This window comes from Cibotium barometz, chromosome 50 (assembly GCF_041138505.1).
Source record: "Cibotium barometz isolate CiBa-2024 chromosome 50, ASM4113850v1, whole genome shotgun sequence".
Classification (NCBI taxonomy): Eukaryota; Viridiplantae; Streptophyta; class Polypodiopsida; order Cyatheales; family Cibotiaceae; genus Cibotium; species Cibotium barometz.
The window spans coordinates 46,079,418-46,089,090 of NC_141095.1; positions in this window are offsets into that span (position 1 = coordinate 46,079,418).

Genomic DNA, 9,673 nt, shown 5'->3' on the forward strand with positions numbered 1-9,673 from the left:
ATACATTCCAAGTTAGAACTACTTCTTCAACTGGCATCACTGGCTTCTGACCATACATTAATTCTGCAGGCATGTATCCTGTCACTGAGCTATGAGTTGTACGGTCAGCCCACAAGGCATATGGTAGCAGCTTTGGCCACTCTCGCATTCTTTCTCTGCATGCCTTAGCCAAAGCTTTAATGATTGGAGGATGTCCTCGCTCACTTTTTCCATTGCCCTCAGGATTGTAAGCACATGTTAGGGATAGTTTGATACCAATTCTAGAGAAGAATTCCCTTGCTTCTTCAACATCTAGCTCACCCCTATCAGCTGTTATTTTCCCAACACAACCATACCGGCAAATCACATCTTCCAAGAGAAATTTGCATACTGTTTCCGTACTCTTTGTTCTAAGAGCACGCCCCTCTACCTGATTTGTCAAATCTTCTCTTGCAAGTGCTATATACCGCATCTGGCATTGTAACTAGATCCACTACCCATTTGTAGTGCATGGCAGGTGGGTAGGTTGGTTGCAATCCATCACGATGTCGCACATTTGAGTACATTTGACATACCATGCATGTTTCCACATATTGGGAAATATCCTTGTACATTCCTTTCCACAAATATTTTTCCTTTATTTTGGTAAACGTAGCCCACACACTTCTATGTCCAGCCCAGAGACTCTCATGGAATTCTTTCACAAGCTTTCCTTGAGTCTCTTTATCACATATGACTCTCTGTGGCATAGCATTCCTCTGCTTAGGATGCTTCCAGAGGTACCCATCCTTTAGGAAATAACCATATGCTTTTCTGCGGATCCTCTTAAATTCTGAGTCAGACCAATTTTCTTGCCTTGTCAGAGTACTCAAATATTCACCAATAAGCAACCAATCTCCTTCATACATTTCCTTAGTAAAAGACTCAAGTGCATTTGATAGGCAAATATGGTCCCCCTTTGCATATACAGTAGTGTAGAACCTTGTACCCACATCATCAATGTCACTAATCATCTCTTTCTCATCTTCATACCTGGCTCTTGATAGCATATCTGCAACTGAATTATCTTTTCCCGCAATATGCTCAAACTCAGGATTTAGTGACTTGATATAAGCAATCCATCTAAGCATAGCAATATCTGGAGTGGTACAACTTGCTATCATCCCAAGAAGTGGCAAGCAATCAGTTTCCACAAGTACAGATGCCCCAATAAGATATTCTTTTTCACATTTTAGAGCAGTGACTATTCCCCATAACTCTCTCTTGATCTGTGGATACTTTCGTTGCCGAAAGCTTAATACCTTTGCTCCAAATCTAATTACATACCTATGATCATCCTCATCATCCTGCCCTACTGCCCATCCTATCCCAGTAGGACTAGTATCAACTGTAACAATCACAGGCCTGCCACACTCATAATCTGCCTTTCTCAGAGTAGGTGATGATTGGAGCAAACATTTCAGCTTCCGCATAGCTTTAATATGTACTGCACTCCACAGAAATTTTTGAATTTTCCTCAAAAGTTGATAAAGAGGATCTGCTACATGTGCATAATGTGGGATCCAAATAACATAAAAGACACATGCTCCAAGAAATCTCCTCAGCTCTGTAACATTAATGCATGTCTCTTTCATTCTTTGTATTGCATCTATCTTGGCTGGACAAGGTCGGCGTCCACTAGTACTACAAAGATGTTCCACTATTAGCACTTCACCAACTCCAAACACTGATTTCAGCCCAGATAGAGTAAGATTCACTTCTTCAAGCCTGGATAGAATCATATCACAATCCTTTATATGATTCGCCACAAACTTGCGGCACCCTTTTGAATCCAAATCCTCATCTTTGTCTTTCTCATCACAGCCCTTTATTGGCACATCATCCAAAAATGGCATAGTTTTTTGTGGTATGAAGTCTCGTAAGACTTTATTCATTCCATTCATCATATGTGCCACTGAGTTGGTGGCTCCCTGTGGTAAGGTACACATCCTTACTAATCCCAAAGGAGTTCTCATTGTGGTCAAGTCCCTGCTTTGTATATCCAGCTGGAACTGATCATATCCCGAATACAGATCACCCATAGAGTATATAGCTTTCCCTGCAAATGCTTCTGCAAACTCATCCACAATCGGACCTGCTCCCACATTCCTGATTGTGACTTTGTTTACAGGTTGCATGTCTTGAATAAAGCGCAATGTCCCATTTTTCTTTGGCACAGTAAACCATCTGTTGGAATATGGGGCACATGATGGCTCCAAGATTCCCATCCTGATCTTTTCTTTTAGTAATTCCATCAGCTTTGGCAAGAGAGCCTTTGGTACTGGAATTGGCCGCAGGTTCCAGGGCACATGTGGAACAGTAAAGATCACCATTGGTGCTGTTACACTTGGATCAACACAGCCTATCTCATGCGGCTGAAAAGCAAAGGCTTTCCCATGTTTTACAAGCATCTCCTCAAAGCATTCCCTTTCAACTGGCAACAGAAAATCCTTCTCACCAATCTTCAGCTCTTTTAGACTTTCTTGAGTAAACTTATGCCCAATTTTCTTCGGATCTCTAAGATTTGGTTGCATAGAAGCTTCATCTATCTTCTCCTTGCTTCCTGGTGGCAAAGGCAAGGCAACTGGTTTCACCTTCTTTGCAACTGTTTTGTACTTTGTATCAACATGAGCATCCATCTCGCAATTCATGTTTTTACATTCCACCCCCTCGAATTCCTGGATTATATTATACATCTCCACAGATGACACCTCTATCATTTCATTTCCACCCTGTAAGCATGCTCTTCCCATATCAAGAAGCACATCCATAGTATCTACAAATGACACCTCATCAAGCACCCCTGAAATAAACTCATTCTTCTCCAAAAAACCACACTGCTCAAGACTTTTTTGTTCATTTTGTATATGTTTTCGCATGCCACGCTTCAAATCCTTGCTTTTTACAAAAACCAGTGACCCATAGCTAGAGAATCCCTGAAAATTTGCTGAAAAGCTATTTACATTGATTGAGTCGTGCGAGAACTCATTTTCCCTTGTACCATTGGAATCCCGCTTTACAATGGCACCTGGCCAAAATCCCTTATTTCCCTGTAATTCATGAATTCTCTATTTATCTTTGGGAGTGACTGTGCTCGAAGAGACTCACGATTCCTTTCATGGTTAATGCAAACTGTCAAAAACTGAACAGCTTTTTTGCCATCTTTACTCCTTATTCTTGCATATGCCGAGCCATCATCCAAAACCTTTGTTTCCATCCTCACAGCTGTAATGTAGGGTTGCCCAAGGATAAGGGGATACGATGACATCTCGTGAACAAAGAAGTTCTGATCATCTTTCACATCCCCTATAGTTACCCTTACATTTGGACATGCTGCATAAAGCTCTCCAGATGAGTTATTAGCTGCTTTAATCATCCACCCATGATCCACATCCATTGGCCACTTACATTTGTTGTAGAGATTTTTAGCCATAAGATTTATTTCAGATCCATGATCAATTAGAGCGACATATGGCTCTTCCAAATCACCTATCTTGACAAGGGTTTTAGTAGTTGCTCTTGCCCAATGGCTCCTGGAGTAATGACTCTTTGTAAGAACTTCTTTTTCATCATCCTCTTCCACAAAGCGCACTTGTCGTGCCCCATCAGCAGAGTGATTACATTCCACCACATTTTCTCTCTCTTCCTTTCGCTGTACCTGTACTCCATGAGTCTTGGAAGTGCTTGCCTCCCCTTGTGATGGAATAGATTCAATTATGGACTGCCTTTTCCTTCGTATAATATCAATTATCTCATCATGAAATTCTTTCTTTGCAATCCCCAAGACTTCCCCTAGTGTAAATTCCACCCTGCTGTTTAGAATCCTCTCTTCAAGCACCTTTTTGAGATCTGTTGCCGCTTCAATATCAGATTGAAGCTTGTAGAGTGGACTTTTTCCTTTACCCTTCTCCTTCTCATGCTTCATTTTTGCTGGCACTTCTTCCATTGATACTTCCTGTGGAGGTCTGCTATGCTGTGGAGGCATATGTGATGGCCCAGGATCCTTCTTTTCACTTCCACGTGTAACTCTTTTTGATGGCCCTCCTTCCTCATTTTCCCTTTTTCGCTTCTCCTCTACCTGTGCCTCATTATTTTGGCATTTAGTAATGTAGGCATGAACAGATAAAGAATCCACAGGCTCCTCCCAGCCAGTCTCAAGACGTATACAATCACCTGCCTCATGCAAAGCTTGCTTAGATACCTTCTTTGACGCAATTAATTCCATTGTTGATGGCCAAAAATCCTCATTCTCATAATCTTCATCATTCTCAAATCCCTGCCTTGATTGATCAACCTTTAATCCATAGGTTGCTGCCTCAACCATAGAAATGGCATGACTAGCAGCCATATCCTCAACCAGCTTTTTCATCCCTCCTTTCCCAAAATTTGTACTCAATGGAAGACCAGTTTCTGTAAGATGGATTTTCCCATCTTTGAAAAACACAAGTTGATTTTTAAGAGCTTCTTTATAGCTAGCACAATCTTTCTTTGCATGTTCTGGGTCATCACACCATATGCATCTGTATGTAAACCCTTCTTTGCTTTGAGGCCTTTGCATAGAAGCCTGCCCCAATGGTAGACCCTTTTCTTCAATCCTGGACATCTTCAATTTTAGGTCACGCATACCCTTAATAAGCTCATCCATCGGCCCATCTACCTTTGGAATTGCAGCAGCTGGTTTTGGTAGATTCTCAGGAGTAACAGCAGCTATAGGAGTTGTAGAGCCCATCACCATTTTATCCCTCCTCCGCTGCGGCTTTGCTAACATGGTGACCGCATCCTCAACATCATTCCAATCACTCTTTAATCCCTGCTCTGTATCCTTATCCTCAAGGAGGATTTCCAATTTCTCTTGGAGATCTTTCCCAGCTGCCTGTAAGAAGAGCTCTGTTTTTTCTCTATCCAAAGTTGTGCGTTCTATCCTTGACAGCTGGGCATAGCGCTTCTCAAACTCTCTTAGCAATTCTGTGGCAGAAATTCCCATTTTAGGTTTTGTGACCCATTCCAAGAAAGTTCGTTTGGTCACTCGCTCAGAATCCTCCATGAAATATTCATCCTTTAAAGCAAGCTTGAACTCCTCCCAATTTCTGCCACCATGTGCTGTCTGCAATCCTCTTATGCGCTCTCTTATTTTAGGAACACATACCAGCTCGAAACTTCGAACCATATCCTCCTCAGTCACCCTGTTTAGCTCCATCTCCTTTATGTAATTGCGCAGATACTTTGTGATATCCTTCCCATCAAATTGATCCACCTTTTTCACAATTGATTGTAATGCTTTGGTCGTGGAAATTTGTCCCCTCTCAGCAGCTTGTTGCTGTTGCATGTACATGGTAAACATCTGAAACATCTGCATAACTCCGGGGTCAAAATGAACCCCCTGACCCTCAGAATTCTCAGCCATAGCTTCCCTGTATATTTCACCACACTCTCACCCCAGCAGTTTCACGTCGGGTTCACCAAAAAGCTGTCGTGACGTGTGCGGTAAGGAAAGTACGAAACTTCTAGCTGTGAGAGTAGATACCAAATCTAACAAGGAAACTCACACACAAAATTTCCCAAGAAGTATAGGACAAGTCCATTTTTAATGACATATACATGTGTCAATTCATCTCAATACATCCTTGAATTCGTGTACCAAGTGATTGTCCCTTTCCAAGCATAGATTCACTGGCCCCCTTTTTCCCAAATCCTTCAAGCCAATCACATGTAGGCACAGCTTAACCTTCAAATAATTCCAACATACATGTGGCCCTTTACATTCCACACATCCAGTGTCATTAATTCCATCAGTTCAAGATGTTCTTTATCACCTGAAAACCTGCCTTTAAATTCTAACATCTCACAAACAAAAGATGACATAGCATATGTACCACATTATCATGTGATTTTTGAAAATTCCATATCTTGCATTCCAAAACCCAGCTGAGTAGAAATTGAAATCTAAACCCCAAGATTCTCCAAAGCAATAAAAAAAAAGAGCTTATACAAGGCCTTATCCAAAAACCCTTTGAGATAGTGTATTTTTCTTCAAAAAGCCTTACGATTTTGAAAATCGTAAGTGTAAAAAAATTCACTTATCTTTTTTAAGGAAAAAGAAGCGAATTTATGATTTTCGCTTTTCGCTCTATTCGCCACCTTGCTGTAAGCGCCAGATTCAGAGTTCTTCACGTAGTATGAGGTTTTTTTTTGAAAATCATATCATCTAATTACTCTTCATTTCCCCTTCAATTCGAAATCCAAGACATCATGAACAGTCGCCATCCTCAAGAAATAGAAAGCTCTGGTCTTTTTCCCCTCTGGTTATGATTTCCGCACATCTCTCCAAACTCTGATATGCGCTGCCGCCTATACTCTGGTTTTTCTCCCCTTTCCCGCAAGAGATTCGGGAGCCTTCTACTTTTGCAGCTATTATTTCGAGTTGCCTCCGATTCGAATACACTGACCTCCATCATTTTTGCTTATTAATCGGAAATTCCTTTTTTTTTTAAAATCCATGTAGGCTGCCACCTTGCCCTGCGCTAAGGTGCACTAGATTGTGTTATAGCCGACGTGCCCTCAGCTGAAACCCTCTATTACTAACTGATGTGCTCTCGCTATAAGCTTTAAGTTATTCGTGTGATTGAATTGTACAGATATATCTTGGCCAAATGTGAAGCCAGCACCACGTGGTGAGATTCCCCATCCACAACGATCATCAGGATCAGACCATAATAGATCACACATAGGCCCTTCATGTGGTACTTCTTGTACGCGCTCAAGTTTTCTCACATGATTAAGAGTTTCTATGGAAGGTGACAAGCCACCATGCAGACAGAAAATCTCCGACTCCATCAAAGCTTTTGTTCATGCCCCCGAAACCTCCAAATCCAGGTCCACCACCTGAACCCATCTTCTCAAATGACTCTTTCTCCCATCCTAACATAGGGTTTTTTTTTGTTTTGAATAGCTTTGCCATCATATTGCTTTGAACCTTTGGTTAAGGAGGTACCAGAGATGCCCTCTCTAAGACAGAATCACAATGAAGCATCCTTTCTTTATGCTTAGTTATTTTCTTTGCTACTATCGAGGTATCTGATGATCATCAAGGCATGGATTGTAAGAGCAGCATCTTATTGAAGTCCTCCTTGTTTTGCTCAATCCAAGTAAGAACAGAAATCACGGCATTCTCAGACACAATGTCTTAAAAAGAGCATTCTTCAAAACAATCCTTACATCATACATGTTGAGAAGGGTGTTCCCTACTACAAGGTCCACCATATGCATAAAACTCCATAATTCACACCACACTCATGTACAGAGGCTTGGCTCAGCCTCAGCTCATCTTATTGAACCTCATTTATAATATGAACATATGTACTCAGGCATCATATAATGACTCATCATGGCACTTAACCCCATGCATCTGGATTTGTATTTGATGGCCTCACATGCATGGTTTCACACCATAGACGTGCCATGGCACGACAACGGCCTATTTGGGAACAACTCTCTTTGACTTCCCCTATTCTAAGGCAGAGGTCTTGCATTAATTTTGGATTGAAACTGCAGGTTGGTTAGAGGGTCTACCTCTGGAATTTCCCTGATTTTGGCGGATAGAAACCTGATTACTCTGGAAGGATTGGGCTGGAATCTTGATCCCTGATTTCCCTACCCTGAAAACCTTGATCCAAGAGGAGTTGGGCAATCCATACTGTGATGTCCAAATCCTTGACACTTATAGCATTTCATTCCCTTGTTCAAGGGTGGAACTTCTGAAGTTGAATTCCAGGGGACTGAGTTTCGAAAAAAGGACATCTCTTCCATTCTAGAACTTCCCATATCCTGGGCTTGACCCTGATATCTCTTAGGCGGTGGGAAGGCTGGAATAACCTTTTGGAACTAAAAACCTTTAGAAAGGTGATGGTGCTGGCTTTGGTGGGACCTTGACATCAAAGGCCTTGGAGAAATCCTTCGCCATTTGTACTGCTTCGGCAATGGAAATTGGCTTGGCATTCTTCACCAAAATATTCAAAGGTTCGTTCATCAGTCCCCGAATGAACTTGGCCATCAGCTGTTCTTCATTCAATGGTGGTGAGGATTTGAGGAGGAGAGCGAATGCTTGGTGATATACTTCAATAGTTGTGCTCCCCTGGGTTAGCTTGAAATGTTGTTACTGTGGTGGTTGGGACGACGAGGGGTACTCCACATCCCAACTTGGGGGGGGGGGGCAAACTCTCTTAGTAGCACTTTGCTTGGTGCAAGCCATGCTCTTGGAGGTGAGAGAGAGAAATTAAAGATGAGAAATGAGGTGAAATGAGGGTTACTTCCATAATTACAGATGAAAATTTATATATTTTCTAAATTAGTTCAGTACATAAATTTGATACTTTTTAATTTTTAAAAATAGTTTTCCTTATCAGAATGAGCTCTAATTTTATGTGTACATATAAGTATCATGGAACGCCTCCTAGATAAAATATCAACCCCATCAAAGGTCTGTAGAGCCCTTGTCCTAAGGCTCGCGTGTATAGACCTGGTATTAAAAAAATAAGACCTCTACATGGGCGAGCCTTAGGACAAGGGCCCTACAGGCCTTTCATAGGGGTGATATTTTATCTAAGACATGTAAACTATATGATCTATGCACATAATAAATTTCAACCCATTATGATCACTACACACCATGCATCAATTTTTTTTGGGAAAAAAATATTATCATAAAAAATAGCATATGCACACCATGCATCAATTTTTCCTACACATGCACATGCACTTGCAAATTTTTTTCTAGGAAAATATAAGAATATACACTGATATTATAAATGAAGAAAACTCAAAATATTCAAATCAATGGGCAAGTCCAGTACGCAACATTGGAAACAAGGAAACTTAAAATATCCAAACCGGTACATCGCATAAAGTACAACTAGTTGAGTAGAACTGAAGGAAAACATGAAAACACAAAACGATACATGAGCATTTACACATCTCTTCAAACCATTTCATGGTGGTTAAGGTTGAATGCATCACTATTGTTTACAAATCCTATGAACAAGAGTGAGATCTTAGGACTTAAGTGTGATGCGCCGGGCATGGATGGCTAACAGCTGACCATCATGCATGAGATCCACCAGTAACTTTCAGCCACCTCTTGAAGAGTAAGCATTTCTTGGGCTGGCCATCACTCCACATTATATGCTTAATCTCTTGAAAAGTACCTATAGTGCTTTCCCCTTTGTAGATCTTTCAGTATTTCTCGCACTAACCTCGAGAAAGGTGCCTTGGGTAGTATAATCAACTTAGGACTCTTCTGGAACCTCCTTAATTCACGAAGAGCGACGGTGTTTGGTCTCCATCTTCTCTTCTTATACGTAGGTGATGAGCATTTCCAGCTGCTCTTCACTTGGGTTGGAAAACATATTCTTCATATTTGCACATTATGCATAGACCTGTCGATTATATTTACCACTCCCTCTGGTCAACTCATGAAGTGGTTTGAGCAACCTCACACGCTCACATGCTTGTTTGGTTTTCGTTAAGGGTCTAGCAACAACAGTCTTTGAAAGCACTACTGCCATCTTTTTGTTATCCTTCTCCAAACCCTGCATTTTGTAATGCAGTTCTACATTGTCTACCTTGACAACATGCACCGCATTTTCCATAACATGCATCT